The 24,669-nt window shown below is 34.5% G+C and overlaps 1 protein-coding gene across 1 annotated transcript in view; it reads left to right on the forward strand.

The window, feature by feature from the left end:
• Positions 1–270: 270 nt before the first annotated feature.
• The window catches only part of LOC132697830 (carboxyl-terminal PDZ ligand of neuronal nitric oxide synthase protein), a 145,844-nt gene continuing 121,445 nt past the window's right edge, over positions 271–24,669 (forward strand). Inside the window, exon 1 of the mRNA XM_060663506.1 lies at positions 271–449. The gene's annotated coding sequence lies outside the window, so the exon portion shown is untranslated. The remainder of the gene's footprint in view (positions 450–24,669) is intronic.

The following is a 24,669-nucleotide window of genomic DNA, read 5'->3' on the forward strand; positions in this document are numbered from 1 at the left end:
AATTAAAGCAACCTTCTTCTTGTCCCAGTGTAAATAGAGGTTGATGGCGACCCCTAGCGTAGAAATCCGTGAAACGGGCCTGATTCCATAAGAGAATCCTACCGCAAATGACGGAAGTTTAGGCTATTTCCCGGCAGATGTCGCGATGCATTCCGCAGACGAAATTTTAAAGCACATGAACCTGTTTGAATAGAAGAATTCAAAACCGGCCGAATCGAAAACGGCTCTAAACTCAGGAGTCTGCTTCACACGGCGGTTGATGGTGGAGCTTTTACGCCTGCAGTCACGAAAATACGCTGAAAGCGCGACTCGTCCATAACCTTAAAAAGGATGTTGCTATAACGGATAAAGGATTCGTCTAAGAACAATAATGAAAAGCGATAGCAGCATGTGTTCATCGAATAAAGGTGGTGGTGTGTGCGAGTTGGAATAGTTTTAGACCAAGCGAGGTAAACGTTTATTTATAAACAAATTAAGTTTTGTTAGAGCGGCGTTATTTTTAAATCGACTCGATGATTCGTTTCCGAAGTTGGATCGCCGATTAAAATTGGAAAATATTCGTCGTTACCTTGGGGCTAAAAATAAAAACCCGCTCTTCCTCGAAGCACTCGCATTTGTTGTATAATTATCTCGTTTTTCGGTCGAGCTTTTCGGCCGACCAGAAAAAGAAGAAGAACTTTGAACTCGGCAAATTTTGAACAAGACGCACACGTGTTGGAACTAAATGACCAAACGTTGATAAGGTCGATTTGAATGGAAATGTCTTCTAAAAAGTTGAATTAACTAAATGCGGCTTTTAGTTAAAATGTGTCTAATAAACCGCATTACAAAAAATCAAAATTTTGTACTGTAAAAATTGATTACAGAATACGAATTCCACCGAGTTTTTATATCTTCTTCTTCTCAAGGTACCATCTCCACTAGTGAAGGTTGGATACAATCTCAGCAAATCCCGCTCGGTCCTTAGCAACCTGGAACAGGGTGTGGGCATTCAGGCCAGTCCAATCACAAATGTTCTTTAGCCAGTTTTTATATACCAAAACAAAATACCAAGTTTTTTTCATATAAACATATGTCCGAATTTGCTTCGTTTTCGAGATAGAGACTGTCAATGTTTATAAATATAGAAAATAAAACTGTTTTGTTATTATTGAAAAACATTTTAGTTGATTTTGACAAAACTTTGCTATAAAGATATTCATTTCAGTTACATCCTAGATGGTGATCTAATTGATATTTATTTATTTATAGGTTAAATTCAGGGACGCCACTGATTCTTTAAAAATTTAATAATTTTTGCATATCGTTTAAAAAAAAAATCGGCATTTACATTAACGACAGGACTAAATTAATGTGTAGGAAGTTAGCATTACCACTTGAAAATTTTTAATGGTTTATATGTTAATTAATTTATTTTTAACTGTCATTTTGTTGTCGTAATTTTGTGGTAAAAGGAAAAAAATGTCGCTTCTCTGGGGAATGATATTCGTAAGAAACTTCACACTCAAAGGGTTAATTTTTGACAACTTAGAAAACAACTCAAAGCAATTAATAAACCGAAACGGACCGTCCTATAAAAATTATTAAGGAAACGGCATAGAGAAAATGCTGGAAATTGTTGTCAAGTTTCCGAAATTGCCAGCGCGTAATTATTATCTTGAATTTTAAAACTAGGTTCTATTAAAATTTCTAATGCTAACTAAAGTGCGAACTATATTAAAGCTGAGATAAATTCAAATCTTTTTCTTTAATGCTCTTTGCTCTATCTCTGCAAGGGGTGTGTTCGAACATTAAAAAATATGTCTATTCCTCCAAAAAGGCTTAACGTATTTTAAAAGATTAGCTGTTTTCGAATATTTAGTATTATCACTTATTTTTCTATTAAAAATTACGTTTGACCCGGTCACTAATCAATTGTTGGAGAACAACTAATTTTATTAACTATTGATGTATTTCAGTGGTAAAATGTGGTAAACCATTTAAAAAAATAATAGAACATTTTTTTTACAAAAATAATGCGTTTCTAATTACCAAGATTGCTATGACAAAAAAAAATGCATTTTATCTGTCCAAATCATATAGCTATCCGATAATATAGAAGCCCTATATGGTAAAAATGTTGCCACAGGCAGCATTGAAATTTTCGTGAAAAAAAGAAATTATTTTCCGCGCATGTCTCTACTGCGATTTCTACGCAACTCGTTTTCCCAGAACATTTAATGAGATCTAGGCATATTTTGACAAAATACTGTCTCAAAAATGCCGCATCCAAACCTATTGACGATCTGTCACGGTCAATCTGTCAAGGTCGTTGGTTAGAAACGACATTTTATATCTCGAGCATGCGCACGTCGAATGAACCTTCGGATTTTTTTTTCATAAGTTCCTCTATTATAGGTATACGCATATCTCTAGCAGCTGTATGGATTAAACGGTACAGATCCATCATGTCGTTTTTTGATGCTTGTCAAAGTCTCCCGATTGCCTACCGTTATGATTAATTTAAATTTGTTAAATATTTATTGCATTAAGAATGTCTCATTTACACTCATCGTAATCCAGTGCCTACAAGAAATCGCCGCGTTAATTCAATATGCGACTTAAATAGTTCTATAATTACTAAAATTTCAGCTGCGAGGTAATGTAAAGTAATAAAGATAAATAATGACATTTTATTTTATTCTAAATAATAAGTTTGCGTTTTATGTGGTAAATTCCGTATAATTAGGCAATAATTACAATTCGTACAGTGGAAAATTGAACGCTTTTTTTGAGATTTACATTCTTTTACGTTTCTTACGGTTTTCACTGGGTTGTTGGACCCTTATTTGATACCAGTTATATTGTTTTATAAAAAAAATATTTTTTTGCGCTTATGTCAGATAACTGCGCTGTGACAAGATAAGCGATCGGAATCCCGTTACTTATAGCACGATTAAAGACCTTTTAACTACTCCAAGTTTATGGACAATGTTTGCATTTTGAGTCTGAAGCCATTTTGAAAAAATCGAAATTCGGCGATTTGTTATTTATTTTCTTCCTTTCTTTTTCTGTCCTTTTGTGAGATTTAAAAAAGAAAGTGACTTTTAAAACAGTAACTTTTTCCGACGCTTCGTCTTCCTGCGACCTGGGAAGAGGAAGAACGTCCGTTTTAATTTTTTTTAATTGCCATTCAGAAAGAAGGGCAAATCAAAATCCGGAAGATTTTTATTTTGCAATGAACCCAATGATACAAAAAATTTTTAGAAATGAAAAATTTTCGGTAAAGGATGTTTTTTTGGTTGGTAAACTTTCGTTGAGAAATTGGAATCAGGAAATACCAATAAACTTTCTGCGAACCGCATCAAATTCATTCATTCTTATAGAAGATATGTGTTTTTAAATTTACTTTACAAATATAATTATTCCAATCTCTTGTCCAGCAGTAAACGTATTAAGCAAAACTTCATCGCTTTGTTTTGCGTGCACAGGAGCACTTGTATACAAGTTTTTTGCCGAAAGCTTGTCTATAATAACTCATTTTGCCGTTAAACATGGTTAAAGTCCGAAGTTATTTATGGAATAATATTTCATTAAAGGCTGCAAACAGTAATAACTCAAACAACGTTAAAGGTGTACCAGTCGAATTCTTATTGATGCTCGATTCTTTTTAAGTTTCAATTTGGTAGAATATGGTAGTTCTAACCTGTAATAAGTAATACGCAATACTGATATATAGGGATAATAAAGTATGTATCATGTGACCAATTAAGAGGGGGACCAATTAGGAGTTAAATTATTGGAATGTTTGGCTAAAAGAACGAATATTAATAATCGTAGGTATCTTGAAAATATTCACAAAGATGGCAACATTATATTGTTTTTATTTATTTCGCTGATGATGCTATACGTTAGTTAAGAGATATTGAAATGTTATTTTCACTGGGGTTTAGACTCTTATGTGGTTATCTTTTGTTGTAATAAAAATGATATGCTTAGTTTTAATTTTTTTTTTTAGAAAATAAATATTATTTCTAGTGATATCGTAACGTATCGATACAAGCAATTCAAATCAATCCGTTCATGCCAGGCGCAGATCTGCAAAAGTAACTTTTAACATACAATTCAAAAAGTTGCAAAACTGCGACACAATGCCTTGCCAGAAGAATATGTACATCCAATAGCACAACTTAAAAAAAAATCATAAAACTGAGATTAAAACACAACAAGGAGTTCTACCCTATTCAATCTGATTATGGATAAAATCGTACAAATTGTGAAAGAGTCCAAAGGAGGATACTGAATGGAAGACAAAAAATTAAAAATATTATGTTGCGCCGACGATTCAATCTTGATTGCTGAAAATGAGAACGCATTGCAAATAATACTATACAAGTTACTTATTACAGCAGCAAGATTCAATATGCAGATACCCGTAGAAAAAACAAAAAACACGGTCTATAATAATAGCAAGAGAGCCAATAATATGTAAAGTTGCAGTGTATCATCAACCGATATAGCAAAATTCGAAATGATCCTATTTGGGAAATATCAACAAGGACTTAGTCAGAGAAATTCGTACACAAACGAACAAAGCATCCCAAATTGCGGGATAGCTAGGACACATAATTTAGACCACCCCCACCGATAGCAAGATCCTAATCTATAAAACAGCGTTGAGACCAGTGCATATACTGTAACATGTTAAGAGCTATTAAAGGAGTAACACTGAGAGATCAGGCAAGAAGTGAGGCCGTTTGGGAAAATCTCTAAGTACAGGATGTGGTACTGTTCGGAAAATGAAGGCGACGATTCTCTAGGGAACATGTAGAAAAAATGAACGAGAACTGATTGGCAAAATGGGCAAAACACAATAATCCCAACACAAAAAGACCTCGTGACAGAGCTCCTTAAAGATTGCATGGCAGCTGGACTGTTAAAGTGGAACCTCTGAATAAGAAAACAGTTAGAAAGAAGACTATGTCTTACGAATAAGAGAATGAAGAAAAGGAAAAGTTCCTAGGAATTGAGGAATGCATGAATTAGATTTTGTTTTTGTTTTTTGATAAACGGGCCATCCGGTATAAGTATATCAAACATCTCGTAAAATTTTTCATTCGGCAGTGTATGCCATTTTCGATCGACAAAAAATTCAAAATTGGCAGAAAATTGCACAAACAGGTCCCGTAACGGTATTTTGGATATGCCTACCAGTAAACCGGTTCAGTGGCCACACAATACATAATTACATGGGCACATGTATTACTGCTGCAATTACCTCTGTCCTATAAACTCGTAAATTCGACACAGGCATTATTCAATTCGAGCGATGTCAAATATTATTTATTTATTTTAAAAATGCTACCCCAGCAGGCAAGGGATTAAAATTACACAAACTAACAAAAAGAATTATGAATTCTACGCAGAATAGTTGCGAAAATGTTTTAAAAAATATAAAAATGTTAAACATAACTCTATAGGAATTACTATTTTTTCTACTAACTATTCGATATGGTCCAATGATGATTGACAAGAGCCCTGTGAGTGGCAGGTAGGGAGGTGGATGTTTAGAATTTGAATTCTATCTACTTTGCGGTAGTTAAATCTCGTTCTTGAAAATTACTAGCATTTCTGAATTTGTTGATGAGAAATGGATTAGTAAAAATGCTTTTCGGAATTGCAAAATTAGTTGAACTATTGGACAGTTAACATATACTGACTTATGCAAGAAGACGAACGCGGCCCATCAGGTCACCAAAGAGAAGTACAGGAAGAAATGAAGCTATAGTATAGTGAAATGAATTTTCGTTACGAAAAGCCAGAAAATCGCTTTTAATAGAGAACGAAGAATTATCAGTGACGATATTTGAGAACAGTTGACAGTTTCGACGAGAAAACAGAAATATCTATCATCTAGTCAAAAGGATATACATGGCAGGATAAAGATTTAAAAAGCGCTTCATCGAAGGATAATGGTCCACTGGAACAAAAGCGTCCTCGGGTAAAGGTAGGAGATTAATAATTACTAATTTTCTAATCTTACTAGCATTTAAATAAAACCGGACCCGAGACTATCATGAAGACACAAATGCTGATGTTTTGAAGGCTACTTCCAGCAAATGCTGGTTTTTATTTCTCCTGAGTCTGTTGTAGTCGTGGATACCATATAAGAAAATTCGAAAAAATGTTCAAGTCGTGTTCATCATCATAGACTTATTTTAAATAAAAGGCAATTTCAGAAAGATATGCTGAAGAAGGAGCTACGGGAGATTGTAACTTTGAATAAACCTCTTGGTCGCCATATCACTGTGAATTAAACTCTATAAAATTATATGGGCTGAAGCAAAAGGGTTTGTAGCAAGGTATAACACCACTTACAAAATGAGGGACGTTGAAAGTTGAAGTTAAGACAGTGGATTATAAAAATTGTAGCGAGTGCTTCGATCATGTTATTGAAAGAGAAGAACGGATGTGCGAAGCTGAAGACATGCTAGGAAGCACTATAGGACCCCTTATTATTTCTCTGCACTTTAACGACTAGAGTTCATCGACTACTCGGAACATGGTGATTAAAATTTACCAATGGAAGTGTTTTGTAAATAGTAGATTTCTTATATATTACAATTTATATATTTTCATATTAATTTTACTTCTATATTGATCTCAGAATAATTAATATCTTGATTATCTGCCCGTCTCTATAATTATATTATTATATTATTTCATTGCAATTTGTTTGAACTGTACCGTATAACCTTGAAGTCATCCACCTTATTTAATGGTCCCTGTAATGTAACAATAATAAACTGTCTTTTACAATCACTTACAATATAAGTTATAATACAAGAGTGATGACATTCGCAAATTGCGATCTACCATGTAACCACAAGAACCAAGACAACAGCATCAACACCGTATATAGACCGTAAGTACAAGAAATAGACGCACATCATAAACTCATACACTTTCGCTAGCCACTGCCGAACCTAACAAACAATATTAATCCTTTTTTGAAAGACATTATTGTAGGGAGCATAAGGAATTTCATTAAATATTTTAGCTGCCCTATAGCTAAAAGATCTCTGGAAATTTACCGAGTGTGTCTACGAACGCAATATTTCCTCTGCAAAGTTTATCAAATAAGTACTGAACTTTATAACTGTCCTCCATCTTAAGCCAACCCGAATCAGAGAGACACTGGGAGATATGGTCATATATGAGACATGGTATACAAGCATTCTGAAGTCGTTGAAGTCTCCCCTTATCTCGATTTAGTTTAGCTGGTCAATAGACGATACTGCAATAAGCGATATGGGATAAAACTAACATATCACAGAGTTTAAGTTTGACTTCTTTACTGAGAAGATGTTTATGAATATACAGTGTCCTCAATTTATAGAAGGATTTCTGTAAGACGGAAACAACATGTTTAAAAAACCGCAAGTCACCGTCAAGCCATAATCCTAAATTTTTACACCTGTCCGAAGAAGGAGAGATAATCTCATCTTAAAGGATGCAAACAATTTCTTCCCTTTTATTTCCAAACAATAACATCTGCGTTTAGCTATTATTCAATAAAAGGTTATAAGCCGCAGACACCTCCGAAATTATTTTAGATCCAAATTTATTTTGTTAGCGGCATTTAAAGCTTCACTGGCAACCAAAGATAAATATAATTGAGTATCACCAGCGTATTAATGAGATTTACAAAATTTAAAAATAGTAGAGAACAGAATAGCATCTGATAAGAATTTCCTATAACTACTCTTTGGTATCTCTGAGACAGGAAATTAAAAAAAGAGTACCTTTTATCCCGAAGTATTTCTGTTTAACTAAGAATAGGAAATAGGCAGAAATAGTGCTGCGAAGAAATCGAAAACCCGATTTAGTGTCTGGGAGGATTTTGTTATCACATAGGAACAGACGAAGTTGTTTAGCTGCACTTGTTAATAAGGAAAGTGATATGATAGACTAAATACGGTTAAAATAATCGTTTTCATATCAACATTGAGCCATGGGCGTTAATTTTAATACTAATCATAGTTTTATCAACTTCGTGCCGGTGAACTTTAGCAAAATGGAATTAATTAGGACCAAATTGTTTATTAGTATAATTTGTAGGCACAAACCCAGGATCAATACCACCAAGACCTCCAAAAGGAGTAAAAGCAACATTACCTATTAGGTTGGCCTAAATTATTTTCAGACGTTAAAGTAGGATTACTTGAAGTCTCCTCAAAGTACGCCAAAAATTTGTATGGAGAAACAGTGTAGGCCTTCAGTATTGTCCGTTCAGTAACATTATTATTACTGTTAGTGTATTTCTACAAGGCTTCTTTTTTCGTGAAAATCGATACGTTCCTTGTGTTTCCAGTTTGCAGTTTTCGACTGAGCGGACTGGTCGGGTGCCAAACAAAATAAATCAAATGTCATCGGTGTTTCCGATTTTCAGATGCCGCCGCTCCACTGATTCGATAGATTTTCGGCATCTGTTTGATGTCGTTTCGATATTTAACTGAAACGACGTCGAATAACGGTGAAAATAAGCGACGCAGAAACAACTGATACGGGACACTTTTATCGAATATGTATTCGGGGAAGTAAACAAACGACTTCCCGTGTGTCCGCGCAAGCCTTTTGTGTGCTGCGACTGCATAAACTTGCTAGTACACATGGAGTAAACGAACTTTTGTAGCCATGTTAACGTCGACGATGAGAAAAGCATTTTGCCACCCGGCTAGCGTTGTGATCATCCGAGTCAAAAGTAATTCGATTCGTGAAATACTTTCGCGTAGATCATTGTAGTTGACCAAGCGAAGTGCGTGTGTTATTGAAATCACATCATATGTTTTAACGAATGAATGTGACGGTCGAGCGACTAATGGCAAAAACATTCCAAAATTTTGATATACAGGGCGAGTCAACAATAGAGTAAAGTTCATTATCTCATTGGTCACAAAAGTTACGAGAAAATACAATAGTTTTAAAGTTTTTTAAGATGTACAATTTAAAATGATTTTAAACTCACTTGGTGGCACAAAAGGCGTGACGGTTAAAACATAATTTTCTTTTTAATGGAAGTTTTCAAGTTTTTCAACTTTTTATTAATGCTGTTACATATCTAAACCTAATTGTTTTTCCAGTACTTTAATTTTTCTCAGTAAATTCTAGTTTTCACACTTGCAAAAAACTTACAATAGCGTCATTACTTTTCAATGTCAAGATGCGAGTAAAAGATTTATGCATGAATTTCAATTAGCTGCTCCAGATGCTTGATTTTCTTAAATGGCACAAAATGTATATTATTATCTCTTCTGACAGATCTTATAAAAACCTTCACCTTTTATTGAGTATATCATATACCTATTTCTTCTAAGATTGTTGCTATAATATTAGTTGGTCATGACAAAACTACTAGCCAACAGGCCTTTGTTAAGATTAAAAAATGAACAGGAGGAAGAACAATAGACATTTATTAGCAATTCAAAATTAAAGTACTAAATTCACAAGAAAAGCAAAATAATATTAAATATTACAAATTCACTTTTTTTTTTTGAGGGACATGGAAGTGAATTCCTTTATGGACGCACTGCGTGGTAAGCGCAGGGGAGTGTGGGAGTCCCTGATGAATTGTGCACTCCAGGTTTAAGCACTAAAATACCCCCAATCTACAGCATCGGTCATTAGGGTCCTTAGCTGTCCCTCGTCTACTCATAATATTTTCTATATTTTGTTTCTTTTTTAAGTTGTCTTCAAAAATCGGTTTTATTTTATGTTGTCTTTGCAAACCATACATTGGAGATTCATTTTGATTTCAAATTTACTTCACGTATATGATACTTAGGCGGAGGTTATCCGTTAAATAGAAGTTCGCGGGTAAGGATTGTGTGTTCTGTAGAGACTCTAAAAGCTCGCACTGCTTCCAGTCTGGGTAGTTCTGTGGGTTCAAATTTTGCTGTTACTTTTGGTATCGTTTTTCGAAGCAAGGTGTTACATTTTTTTCGTTAACCAATTATCTGAACTGTTTTCTTCTTGGTAATAAGTTGTTTGCAGTTGTTTTTTTTTATTTTTAATTACTATTATAGCAAAATAAATGTTCCAAAATGTGCCATTCTACTTGTATCTTCTGGTTTTGTAGGGGGATTCACATAAACATGATCTTTAACATATCCCCACGCCATGAAATCTAGTGGTTTTAAGTCACACGATCGAGGGGGCCATCCAATGAATCCCCTTCTACCGAACCATTTCTGTGGGTAATGTTTGTTGGATCTCAGTGTTATCAACTTCCTGAAAAGTTGAGGTAAATCATTCTGCAAACAGTTTAAATATCTAAGCTGGTTAAGTGGTTCGCGAAAAAATATGGTCCAATAGCTCACACCATACATTAAGTGAACAATTGTTTTGGTTTTGCACTTCTCGTATCCAAAATGGATTAACTGTTGAACAATAATGCATGCGATGACGATTAACTGCACCATTACTGCGAAAAGTAGCATCATCGGAAAACATTATTTTAGACAAAACATTTGGATCGGCCTCTGTTGTTTCGTTTACTTTTTTTTTCATATTCAATACTACCACTAGCATCAAATCGTTCCACTAAACACCGAAGGGATGACCTAGTTGGTCTATTAGGGTACTTAGGTTAGTAAAATCTTACTGCCAACAAAGTTTTTTTTCCGCCTCATTAATTCAGTTTTAGCAAAATCCGTATTTAGTTTTTTTTTTTAAATTACTGACACCACAGTAAATTTTTAGAATTTATCTATTCAGATAAACTCAGATAAAAATCTGACGGTGTCATTTTGTCATATCCAACAATTGTGATAGCAATAGTCTTAGACAGAAAAAAGGGTAAATATTTGGAAAAGTTTAAATAATTCGCAAAGTATTAAGAATAGGTATATGACATACATAACAAAAGTTGTAGGTTTTTGTAAGATCTTTGAAAAAAATATATGTCCGTTGCATTATCTTTTACGTTATCTTCAAATAAAGCTAATTTCAAACCCGAGTGATCTGCCTTTAAAAATAATGGCGCTATGGTAATTTTCTTGCAAGTTAGAAGAATTAAAATATTGGAGAAACTATTAGGTTTAATGGCATAAAAAAAAGTTGAAGAATTTTAAAATGCATTCAAATCATTTAAATAATTTTAAATTGTACATTCTAACAACGTTTCCATCTTTTGTATTTACCATTTTCCCATAACCTTTTAAATCAATGGGATACTGAACTTTACTCTATTGTTGACTCACAGCGCGCAATGCTTGTTGTGCCACCGGATCTTTCGTCGTGTAGGAAAATAAAATAAAGGACGGAGGATTTTCATTAATGCGTATATAATGAAATAATACATCCAAAAGAATACCCCACAATTCAACTATCGCTTCTAAACTAAACTCTTTCTTCCTTAAAGTCGAGATTAAGTAATGCTAATGATAGGATGGCGGCAATAAGGTTTGCCATGGAATCTGATTGCCACATGGTGCAACCACGAGTTCAGTAAGTTTGAATGTGAAAAACTGTTTTGGCGGACGTATTATTTAGTCTACTAACACTACTAGCGGTTCGCAATTAATTTTTAGCACGGATTTGACAATCTCGTGCTCTTGTCCAAAGAATTATATATTCCAGTCTTAAAAACCTATTTATATTATAATATGAGAATAGATAAATTTTAATTATTATTATTATTTAAAAACGCTGTTATAACTGTTATATAACGTCAAAACCAGATGGCGCAAAAAATACATTAGAGAGACCGGACGAAAAATATCAACTAGGCTCAAAGAAAATGAAAGAGCCTTAAGACTACGACAAATAAACTCATCAGCAATTGCCGAACACAATCACGAAACCGGACATCAAATTTTATTCGGTAAAACTAAAATTCTTCTCCCAACGAAAAGTCTGAGAATCTATAGAAATCTATCAGGGACCAAACAATATTAACCGCGACTCAGGTCTTTCACCAATATGGGAATTAGTCATCCCATTAGACAATGTTTGTGTCCGTCCTTTAGCTTCGGCCTCCTCAAAGAGTATATAAGCAGGAACAGAGTAGAATGCGAGCCAGTTTCAGTTAAGCTGAGTTAAGTGAAGAAGCCAACACGATGAGCACACCCAAAAATTGTATAAGATTAAATTATTGGGTTATTCAAAGTGGTTCAATAAAGTGCTCTTATTCTGATTGGACAGTCATCTTCACTTTTCCTAACAAATAATGCTTCATTTCGGGTCCAAACATATTTCTAGCTCTTCTCTTTGCATTTCATAGATTCCCTTGCCTGTATTTTAGTTCTAGACTACAGACACCAGGAATCACGAGGTTCTTTGTGCTAAACTCTGTTATTTCTGTATTAGTAAGTTGGCCATTTGTCAAAGCTATTTGAGTGAACTAAGATGGAGAGTATCCTCATTTGTGCCATTTTCCGGGGTTCCGCAGGGGGTATATCGGGCGAAACAAAAGGCGGAGGAGGAACCTGGAACATTTAACAACATTTTTTGGCATGTTATCTGCTTCTCACATTCTCCACATTTCCCACTTACTACATTTTTCACATTCCACTGTCTTCGTACAAATCCTTTTACTTGCGCCCGTAAGTATTCTATGGAGTTTAATTCACAGTGATTTGGCGGAACGTGGAAGTATAGCCTGAAAAGAGCCCTTGCGGTCAGCCATTTATTTCCCACAATGTTCGATCCCCCTCTACCGGTTTTCCTTAAGAGATAGAGCAAAAACCATTTAATTTAATAGTGCCCATTTTAGCTATCTATAATATTATAATTAATGATATATCCCAGAAAACGGAACATAAAATTGAATAACGCGATTACGCCATGTTGCGGCCATTGTAGAAGCTTAAAAATAACAGCATTTTTTTAGTCGTTTTTCACCCCCAGTATTTGCAGCAATTACTGTTGGAGATAGGGGCGAGTGTCTTTCTTAATTGCCCACCCGGTACATAATTCCATATGAATTATTGATTATTGCAAGTGAAATCCTAATTATAAGAAAAGAAATCTTAAAAGAATAAGAACCAGTCATGCATAACCTCACTTTCAATGTACCTTAGTTTCGGAGTTTTGGTTCATTTTTCTACAATATCATATTTTGTTTAAAAACTAGGGTAATTTTCAGTTTTCTGTTTCACTAGTTCATTTGGAATATACATTCACAGATTTTGTTCATTTAACTCATCATTCTCTATTTATAAGTTTTTCAATGGCGCAGACCCCAACTATTCCAAACAATTTCCAAACTAATCGTTTGTATATTGATGATTTGGTCCTTCGAATCATATGAACTATATGTGTACTATATATTTCTCTTAGACTACGTATGTGTCACTATCTGGTGGGACGTCTGGTACGTTTTAAAAATTACAAAAAGAAACGCTAAACAAAACTAAAAAAAAAAAAAAAAGCAGTGTGAAATATAGCTTTATCAAACAAAATTATCGATCAAAATCACAAACATATGTACTCTGCTGCACATCAAATATTGAACCCGCATTCTCCGTTTGTATCATTCTTGAAGTGGCCATCGGAGAACGTGCATACCGCATCATTATTTGGAACCTCAGCAATGTCTTCCATGTCGTTGTCTTCATCAGCTGGATTGGATTGATCCTTTTCGGCTTTTTATTTATCGAGTGGTTCTGTTTTTTTTTTGTTCCAAATACCTTACTTTTTCCTTTGTTGGCAGTATTAGGATTATTCCGGATTGAACTTTAAAATTTTACTTTTTATGGTAAAGAGATGATAATTTCTGACTTGCAAGATGTTCTTTCTCCACGAGTACTTCACAATGTAGATCTCAGAACTCGATGATTTCGAGCAGCCGTTCTAATGCCCAGTTGTTGGTTATGAACAGCTCCTATCGCAAATATCATGCTGTCAGGCTAGGCATTGTACTTGCAAGCAAAAATGGTATTTAACATGCGTCCAAATGTTACGTTAATCTTGGCTAAACCTAAAACGTATGGTTTATTGTGCTATTTTACCGATATGGGTTGTAAAAATAATTTGCTTTGTTCACCATTCGGTTTTGTTTCATCTAAATCCATTTGTACAGCAATACCTACGTAAAAAAATCGGATGGAAATGAATTAGAATATTCGTTAGACGGGCCAAGATTCAAATAATTGTTTTCAAAGTCCTAATAATAAATAAATTAAAGTCCCTTTTATATATTTTCCGAGAACTCGGAAAAAATCCAAAATTTGCATGCATGTACTTCATTGTCTAATAAAGTAAGTAATAAAAAACTTCGTACCAAAAAAATTCTACAATTGCGAATTTTTCAATTTAGGGCAAGGTGCTTGGAATATGGGCCACTAAAAAAATACGTGATAACTTACGAAATTTAAAACAGAAACTATATTTCTAAACAAAACACAAGCAGTGTAAAATATAGTTTTATCAAACAAAATCACATATTGAACTCGTGTACCTGTCTACCGTAATTGAAGTGGCCATCGGAGAACATGCATACCGCATCATCATTATTTGGAACTTCTGCAATGTCTTCATCAGCTGGAAGAAATTCTTCAAATTCCCTTTTGGATTTATTGTTTTTCAGCGTTTTATTTATCGAGCGCTTCTGTTTTTTTTTTGTTTCAGATACTTTTCTGTTTTCTTTGTTGGTAGTATTAGGTTTATTCCGGATGGATCTTTAAAATTCTTCTTCGTGAAGAGGTAATGATTTCTGACTTGGAAGATTTGCTTCCTCAGGTGTAATGTAGATCTCGGAACTTGATCAGTCGTTGGTTATTAACTGCTCCTATCGCAAATATCACGCTAGACATTGCACTTGCAAGCAAAAATGGTATTTAACATGCGTCCAAGTATGGTCCCTGGGCCTCATATTCATTAACATCTAACAAAATTTCTAAGTTAAAATTTTATAAGGTTCCATATACAGTTTTTGGCAAATAAATTGTAATTAATAAGCAAAAATTTCAGTCAAAGCAGGTAATTTTTACTAACTGTGTAAAACATTTCAACTATCAGAGAAATTCTAAAGGGTATGTCAAATTTCATCCCAGATTTTAGAACAGTGGGGGATAAAGCACACTGCAAGTCGGTGAGGGAAGTTTAAGATACATTAGTATCCTCTGCTTGACTGAAATGTGCAACAAACTCACTATCAACATACCTTTGTTTCGGAGTTTTGGTTTATTTTTCCACAATATCATATTTTGTTTCAAAACTGGGTTAATTTTTGGCTTTGTAGGTATATCACTAATTCATTTGGAACAATAAATGCTGAGTTGCGCTACAGGCACAGTATAATCGTACCCCGATTATGTTCATTTAATTCGTCACTCTTTATTTATTAGTTCTTCAAATGCGCATACCGCAAACATTCCAAACAAGTTCCATACTAATCGTTCATATATTGATGATTTGATTATTCGAATCATTGGATTGTGCCAACTTTAAACTACCTATATGTCGGCGCCCTTAGCTTTAAGTGGTCGATATTTTCCCATATTTCGTTTTGGGTGTTTGGAATGTTTATTTTTCACTCGCATTATTTATCGGTCTAACCTAAACAGTTATAATTCTGTCATTCGTAATTTTCTGGACCCATGGGAACCCACTTTGGCATTGTTCCGAAGTGAACGGAACGCAAACCGGAGAAGATAGTCTAGCTTTATAGAAGCACTGGTTAACTCAGATTTTGTGTAGCTCCGATAGTTTACTTTTGATAGACTATTTTGTAGTTGATCTAGCTGGTCGCGGATCCTTGGATTCCCTTTAATAGTGATTAGATTATTCGTTTGTTTTAAACACTGTGTTATGTGCAATCTTTTAATAAGTCCGAGAAGTCTAACCCTATGTCGCCTCGCTCGCCATCAGAACCCGCCACTCCGGGTTTCTATTTCTATTTTATTATTTTTATTATATTGTTTCGATTTTTTCTTACGATCTCCGACATATATATCATTTCTCTTAGTCTACGTATGTGTCGCTATCTGTGGGTAGAAAAGTTGTGGAAGCCAGAGCTTTGTTGCTACATCGGTATGGGTCGAGGTCTGGTACGTTTTCATAATTACAAAAAAAAAACGCTTTGGTCTCGGTAAGCGGTGGTTCGGTGCATTGCTCCTTCGACCAGGACCGCACTCACCACCGCTGGACTGTTCCTTAGCAATAACTTTTTGGTCGTGATGCGCGTAAGGCGCATTTCGAGCACCACAATACTTGAAATTATTGTTTTAAATGTTAAGATTTTTAATTTTAAAAATTCGGACATTGTTCACAACGTACCGGATGTCCCATTTTGTGGATCCTTTATTTATCCTTTATAGATGTAAAGTTGCTGTTTTGAGACAGTGGGCCAGTTTTCATTTAATCTAATACAATTTTAATAGCTCTTTTATGCAAGTAGCATTTTGCGACCCAGACGTCTCTCCGCTGTCTTTAAACTAACTTTTTTTTTTGTAAAATACAGTGGGGTAGATACTTGTTAGGTATTTACTACTTTTGAGTTATAAACTAAGCCAATCGGAAAGGAATAGGGTCAAATAATGGATAGAGGAAACTCCATTGGAAGAGTGTAATCGGATGTCTTACGACCGACACCCTATTTGATATGAACCGATCAAATCTCAAAATCCTCGTTGGATGTACGGGAGGGCCAATTTAAGTTTCTAGAATGATTGTATTTTGTCAAACTTTGAGTTATTGGTTTCGATTGCTTGTATCGTCGTTAGAGGACGTTTTGCGACATCACGATTTTCAACAATTATATTAACAAGAACTCAGCTAAACCACTAATTGTAAGATCTTTACGTTTTTCATATTATTCGATTTTATATTATTTCTTTTAATTATAAGTAGGTCAAATAAACCATATAATTCTGCTGCAAGGATTTTTTGTGCATTCATGAGTTTTCAAACCGATTATCCAAAACTTTTTTTTTCAGCTTTAACCTGAATATGAAGTTTCAGTTATTCATTATCTTATTTGTAGGTTAAGGCCAGTAGATTTGGTAATGGGTTTTGGTTAGTGAGTAAGCAGTTCATTCAGAAAGAAATTGTTCTATTGTTGCGGTGCAAATACACTGTTTAGACGGAAATGGCGCCGGCGGGACACGGAAGCTCCGTGTCGTGACTTGTAAACTATTTTTAATGTCCTCTCTGACTCCACTGAGTAATGTATAATACAAAATGCGCCATTTTGGCTCGCTTTAACATTAGTTCTCTCACGTTCGTGATTTGTTTCTCTATGAACTTATTATTCTACACGACCATTTACAGGGATAGTATTTTAAGTGTCTTATTCGAAGCAGAACCTTCCTACTTGCTATTTTTAAATTTCGAAAGTCACTTTATATCACAATGTCAAAAAGACGATGTAAACAAAATATAAATATAATACTCATTTATTCGACTATCAGGGAAGCTTCCATTTCGAGTGAGACACTTAAAATCATATCCCTGCACTTCTATGTATTGTAAAATGAAGCCAGCAAAGCAAGAACCTTGAACCTCTTAATTTTTCGATCAATGATAAGGGTGAATTTAAATATAAAATGATACCGTTCTATTAAAGATGATGTGTTTGCAGGCCTAATTATATTCGTAGATTTTAATCTCTAATTACCAATTGCATTCCATGTAGATGTAGAGTGCGTCATAAATTCAACATTATAAAATGCAATGCAATAAAATTATTTTTGGCCACCTACCACATACTAGATGAAGACACCAAAAATTTAGTTAGATGAACGGTTGGCTATTTTCGTTTTAAAATAGAAATTTTCGTCTCCTCCTGCTTCATCTACTCGTCCTTGGTTTGTATTTGTTATTTTTCAGAATATGGTCAAGATAATGTTTTTCTTCGTTTGATTGTTAATAACATTTTCCTTTTCTGTCCTATTCTTCTTCATTAATAGGTCTACCTGCTCATGGTATTTTTAAGGTTCGCATTGTCGAAAAAAAGTTCTTGATGATCTTGGTCTTGGTAATCCACATTTCCACTTCATACGTTAGTGGCTTTCAAAATTTAAGGCATAGATTTTTGTCGCTAAGTAGTGTTTTGAATATTAGATCTTTAGATTAGATCTGAAATTATGTGTGTTCCTAGATATTTTTATTTTTCTACGCCGTCTACAGCTTTTGCCTCCCAGCAGCTGACCTTCATTGACTGTGCTTTTAGAGACTACCATGGATTTGAAAGTATATATTGTAAGATTCATTTTGATACTTTCTTCTTTGACCCTGTTCATCAGTAATTGTAGGTCTTCTAAGGATTCAGCAACCTATCTAATAAATTCTCTCCTTCATACTCAAGAGACTATGAGGTGGCAATGCGCCCCTACCCTGACGTCTTCTGTTGGTTGTTTCTGTCGTCTGGTTTATGGTAGTTTAAAAAACATGTATACACAGTTTTATTGCCTTCGTTGCTCTTTTGGAGGAAAACTGTGATTGAGAATAAAGATTTTCCGGCGCCTTTACCACCTTTGAAGCCAAAATGCGAGTTACCTAATTGTTTTTCTCATTTTCTAAAATTTAAATGAAGCTTTTTTTGAGTATGACATTCAACGGATGATTAGAAAACTGTCCACTTTAACTTCATCTTGCCAAAATACAAAAAAATTAAATTTGGAAAAAAATTGTTAAAGAAGGAACAGAAAAACATAGAGTAACTGAGCTATTTAAACCGCCATCTAATTGGGAATTAAATGCTATAGAACTTATATTGGCACAAGCGAAAGGATTTATGGCAAGACTTTAAACTACTGTGTGATGAGAAAATATTGGATCTTAATTACTTGATCGATCAGACCGCCGACCAGTTAATTAAAACGTCAAGAAGTTCATAGGATGATTTTTTATAATTTACTTTTGGATAATGGTATTTTTTGTTGCCTAAAATCTAAGGGCACCTAATATTATGTACAGCGGAGGTCCCTTTATAGTGGGATACTCCCTTATCTCAGAATCTGCACAAAATATCAAAGAAACTTAAACACTAAAGAGTTGTTTGGACACACTTACATGTTTAAAATATTGTATTGTTACGTATACAGAACGTAATTTCGGGAAGTAGTTGTTAATGAAATTGAGTTAAATATTCTTTGGGTCGCTCTGTAGTACATTGCCTTACCAAGGTTTTAAAATTCTCCACATTTCTGAAATAGACTTTAAAATATATATTCAATTTAAAAAAGTTTTTTAAAACACTGGCCAGATTCGTTTAAATTAAACTTTAAGACACGAAAAGCAGTTACACTTCTCCCGCGACAGTTATTAATCAACCCCTAATCGCCCTGGATTAGTAGACTTCTAATGACGATCACGCTGACGATATATCGAGGGTCTAGACTTCGAAATCCTTGTTTCCAATCAAGCAAAACGCGTATTATTATTCAGAGGCCCGACAGCCATTCCTATCGACATTTTTAGTGGATTGTAGGGAAAACCATTCTTCTGCTAAATTGCTGAAGTCGCAATAGGGTATACTTAAATTTAGGTGCCCAACACCTAAGCTGTTTCGAAAAAGTGCGAGTTTTTTAATCTTAGGGTTTCACGAATATTATTTGGGATTTTTTTTCCAGAAAGCCAGTGTTGCCTGTATTTTGGATTGTTACTATTTCATTTTGCGTTTTACTACCCAACCAGCAGTTTTCCGACTTTCTATTTGGATGTTGCATTTGATGCTTACCATTTTGGTTTTGGTTAAATTTTAACTTCAATTGATACGTTAGTGATACTTATGATAGACGTGTTTTACGACGACGTTGGACGGACGTCATAGACCCACCAACACCAAATAAGGCGCCCAGACATTCGGTCGGTAACTAATACCATGGTATAGTTTTCTGACCGTGATGTTACGTTAATCTTGGCTAAACCTAAAACGTATGGTTTATTGTGCTATTTTACCGATTTGGGTCGTAAAAATAATCGGTTTTGTTCACAATTCGGTTTCGTTTCATCTAAATGAGATGAATTAGAATAATCGTTAGATGGGCCTATTCAAATAATTGTTTTCAATAGAGGAGAAAGTCCTAATAATAAATAAATTAAAGTCCCTTTCATATATTTTTCGAGAACTCGGAAAAAATCCAAAATTTGCATGCATGTACCTCATTGTCTAATAAAGTAAATAATAAAGAACTTCATACCGAAAAAAAATTCAATAATTGCGAATTTTTCAATTTAGGGCAAGGTGCTTGGAATATGGCCACTAAAAATATACCTGATATTTACGAAATTCAAAATAGAAACTATATTTCTAAACAAAGAACAAGCAGTGTAAAATATAGTTTTATCAAACAAAATCGCATTACATATTGAACATTTTCCTGTGTACTGTCCTTGAAGTGGCCATCGGAGAACATGCATACCGCATCATCACTATTTGGAACTTCTGCAATGTCTTCATCAGCTGGAAGAAATTCTTTTTCTCTTTATTCTATTCTCTCTTGCATTTACTGTTTTTCAGCCTTTTATTTATCGAGTGCTTCTGCTTTTTCTTGTTTCAAATAACTTTCTCTTTTCTTTGTTGGTAGTATTAGGATTATTCTGGATTGATCTTTAAAATCCTACTTCGTGAAGAGGTAATGATTTCTGATTTGGAAGATTTGCTTCCTTAGGTACCTTTGTAATGTAGATCTCGGAACTCGATCAGTCGTTGGTTATTAACTGCTCCTATCGCAAATATCAGGCTAGACATTGCACTTGCAAGCAAAAATGGTATTTAACATGCGTCCAAATATGGTCCCTGGGCCTCATATTCAGACCTAGAAGTGGACCATATTCCATTTGGAACTATTTAGTTAACATCCAACCAAATTACTAAGTTAAATTTTATAAGGTTACATATACAATTTTTGACAAAATGATACCAGTGCTACAAATAAATTTTAATTAATAAAGCAAAAATTTCATTCAAAACAGGTAATTTTCCCCTACTGTGACACTATGACACAAATGAAATTCTAATGGTATGTCAAATATCAACCGAGATTTTGGAATAGTGGGGGATAAAGTACACTACAAGTCAGTGAGGGAAGTTTAAGATACATAAAAATACACTAAAAAAGATCATAGAAGATTGATTACTGACCGACGTATGAAACAATCTAAGGGACTTGCGCGTTAGAAGCCGGTGGTAAAACTTTTCAGCTCTGTGCTCGTGGGAGCAAACCTTATATTTGGTGTTATAAAAAAGCGCCATATGTCAAAAGCTTCGACTAGTAATTGAATTTTATGATGTTTTGCGGTGCTCCAATATTATACGAGGTTTTATTGGGTCATATATCTAAATTTGCCGTGGCTTCTTATTTTTCTAAACTACCTCCATAGAAATGCCGGCCTGACAACGGACTCTCAAACGATATAACTTTGTTATACGATTTCCGGTTCAATGTATGGAGGATCTCTCCATCTTTAATAACGTAATTTATAACCAATTATTGCAATTTCCTTGCGTCGCGCTTGGCTCTGCTCAAGAGTTACAGTTATAGATATTGCTAATTTATAGCCATAAATTAATATGGCATCAATACTGTTTTTATTCTGTAGGATATAATAATTTAAATTGACATGAAATAGTACGTATGTGTGTATCTGTTTTAAAAGTGGCACGTTGGCACCATAAATCAAATGCTTCATTGTGCATTTTACATTTATTGCATGTTGCGTTTTCTTTTTCCGGATACGTCAGCGTAAAGTAAATGGCCCACCGATCGGCCATCTCCGATCTACCATATTAAATTCATAATAAAATATCTCAGTGAATCCTTCAATCAATAGTGCAGAGTCGCCAGAAAAGATGTGTCCATATGTTTTATTGATTGTGAGAAGGCATTTGATAATGTTACCTTATAACTTAATGATCTGGGAATTGACATAAAGGATATAAGGTTAATCCGTAATCTGAACTGAAATCACAATTCCGAGGTTTCAATTCTTCATATACAAACTGAGTCAATCCTAGGCAGTCCTATCCGTGAATATGGTTAATAATGCAAGTCAAAAGCTGGACCTGAAAATGAACATAGGGAAAACCAAGTTTATGGTCATTGGTGGAAGTAATATTCGGAACATCCGAATACACTTAAATGGAGAATATATCGCAGAAGTAGAATAATTTAAGTGTCTTTGATGCATGATCAACAAAGCATGGGACCCCGACCAAATTAAAAAAAAAGTGTTGAATCGAATAGGCGATTACGAATTTGGTAAAACTTCGTAGGTTTTTGATAGATAGAAACTTGGACCTTGGTCGTAGGGCAGGATGGTTAAACCCACTTTGTTATATGAAGTGGATATTGAACTTTCTGAGACCATCAAGACCAGAAAAGTTGCCCATAGTGCGCGGAGAACCTTACGACCTCCAGCGTCTTATCCTCCAAGGAAAAATTATAGTGGTGAAAAAGCGGAATAGGTAGACGAAAGCTGTCCTGGTTACGGACGGAAGTAATGGACTTCCAAGAACTGTAAGCTGTGGCGCTAAATAGAATAAGAATAATTGCATGGCACGTTAAGAAGAAGAAGAAATCCTTTCAAAGGTAAAGGCTACGACTAGAATATAGAAGTTTGATGAATACTGCTATTTACAAATCTGCTGGTTTCCTCATGAGGCGGTTATTGAACTTGCTGACGTTTCGCCGATGATCTGTTTGTTATCATCAGAGCTTAACTGATACGGTTTCAGCTTGTCGCAGTTTCTTTGAATAATTAGATAAAGCGACATTAGCTCTTAAAGTTATTTTTTTTATTAATTGGTCCTATATCATAAAGTGTTTTTTTTGTATTTAGTACAGGGATTTAGGCAACTATAGCAGATGGCAGATAAAAAAAACTGTTTTTGGCGATTTTTTAAAATGCTGCTAGCGTAAATGCGTAGATAATTGCACCAGAAAATAATAAATTGAAACGTTTTCGGAAATTTTATTCTTTATAAAATGACAAACATATTTTTCCTCACACATTTTGACTTATGAAAGAAATTAAGTTTTTTTTTTAATGGAAACAATCTTTATTAAATTGGGACTTTTATTACAAACATTGCACTTTAATGCAACAAAAGATGGCCAAATGAGGATCTAAGACGCTAGTGAAAAGTAAATTTTGATATCTTTTTCCTAATAATATCAGTAAAAGAAATTGGAACTCGAAATGACGTCGGAAATCCCAATTTTCGTTCTTTTAGTAAAATATAAGATTATAATTAATTTAAAATAATAATAATAAAATAATAACAAACAAATTCGAAATTTGTAGAATCCAAGTCTGGTTTGGGAAACAAAATAGCAAAAATTATAATGGTGGTGTTTATGTGACAATCACACATCATATTAAGATTGCAGCTATTTATAGTGCATTTTGGTGACCTTATTTGTAAAAAAATGCGTTTTGCAACTGTAGCGCTGCTTGATATGTTTCGTGTTTATTTTCTAAAACATGAAAACGCAACTGTTTCTGTTGGATTTTTTGCGACGCATTAAAACGAAAAGATTTTAGTGTTTTATCTGAGTTTGTAGGTTAAGAAAGAGATATCGAGATGCAGTTTCCACTAACGTATTAAACTCTTATTTGATTATGTTTGTTGCAAAATTGTATACCGTTGCATTAAATCTTGATTGACCTAAAGCCAGGTGGTCCTACCTCCACTCTATAAAAAGACTTTTGCAATTAAATCGATTCCAAACAACTAACTTAGTCATGCATTTTTTCTGTGGAGTCTATACCATGAGAGGTTTTACTGCTCTATACCTTTTTCAAAGATACTTCAGCTAGCCAAACTACAAGAGTTGGCGTATTAAATACTCTGAATTCCTCGCCACTTGCGTTTGGTTCGCTCGTATTTCTCAGCGATTGCAGCCAATTGAAATGAAACGTTTCCTTTCGCTTATATACGTTGCATTTTGAAATCAAAGGTTATTATTACGGGCAAACAGAAATTTTCCTTTCGATAGAACGACCATAATACCTCGGGGTTATCGGCATAACATCAGGTGCAAGTGTTTTGTCGGCATGTAATTTTCTAATCTCGTTCGGTCGTCGTGAGAATTCTAAGCAGAGCAACTTCGAGGCGTAAAAATGGCAGATTTATCATTACAGTTCGTCCCGGTTTCTAAGGATGCTATTTTAAACAGATCGACAGATCATTACTGTACTGGGTTTAATTAGATTTGGGTCGCCGTCGGTAATATAACTATTTCTCCGTTGCCGTTATACACGAGGATACGCTGGATTCTAACCAGAAACATGATACTGCTTTGGGTTTAACACGTTCCTTCTTTCTCCGCTTCACTATGGGTGGTCTGTGCAGCCGTCAGTGCTTTACGTTCTAATTACACGTTAAGTTTTATACCCACTAGTCTAAATTGCGGGTGTTTAATGACCTTAAACTTGTAATGAGAGCTTGCACTAAAAATTGTCGTCGTCCAAAGACATTTCGCATTTCTACGATAATAACGCCCCTCCACAAAAAATCAAATCCATACACTGGCCTCAGAATTATGAATCAACAGATTAGGCTCTGTTTGTTAATACGATAGAGTTATAAATCATTATTGTAAAATTTAGCCGTATTCCATATGGTAAGGAGGGTGGCAGGTGTCTGTATCTGAGTGTTTAAAACTAGAATTGTAATCAGTTTCAAGGATTTGATGTTAAAAATGTTTTCAAAGCTCTTAGATGCCTAAACTTAACGTT

The sequence above is a fragment of the Cylas formicarius genome, unplaced genomic scaffold (genome assembly GCF_029955315.1).
Source record: "Cylas formicarius isolate icCylForm1 unplaced genomic scaffold, icCylForm1.1 PGA_scaffold_2__14_contigs__length_35257938, whole genome shotgun sequence".
NCBI classification, from domain to species: Eukaryota; Metazoa; Arthropoda; class Insecta; order Coleoptera; family Brentidae; genus Cylas; species Cylas formicarius.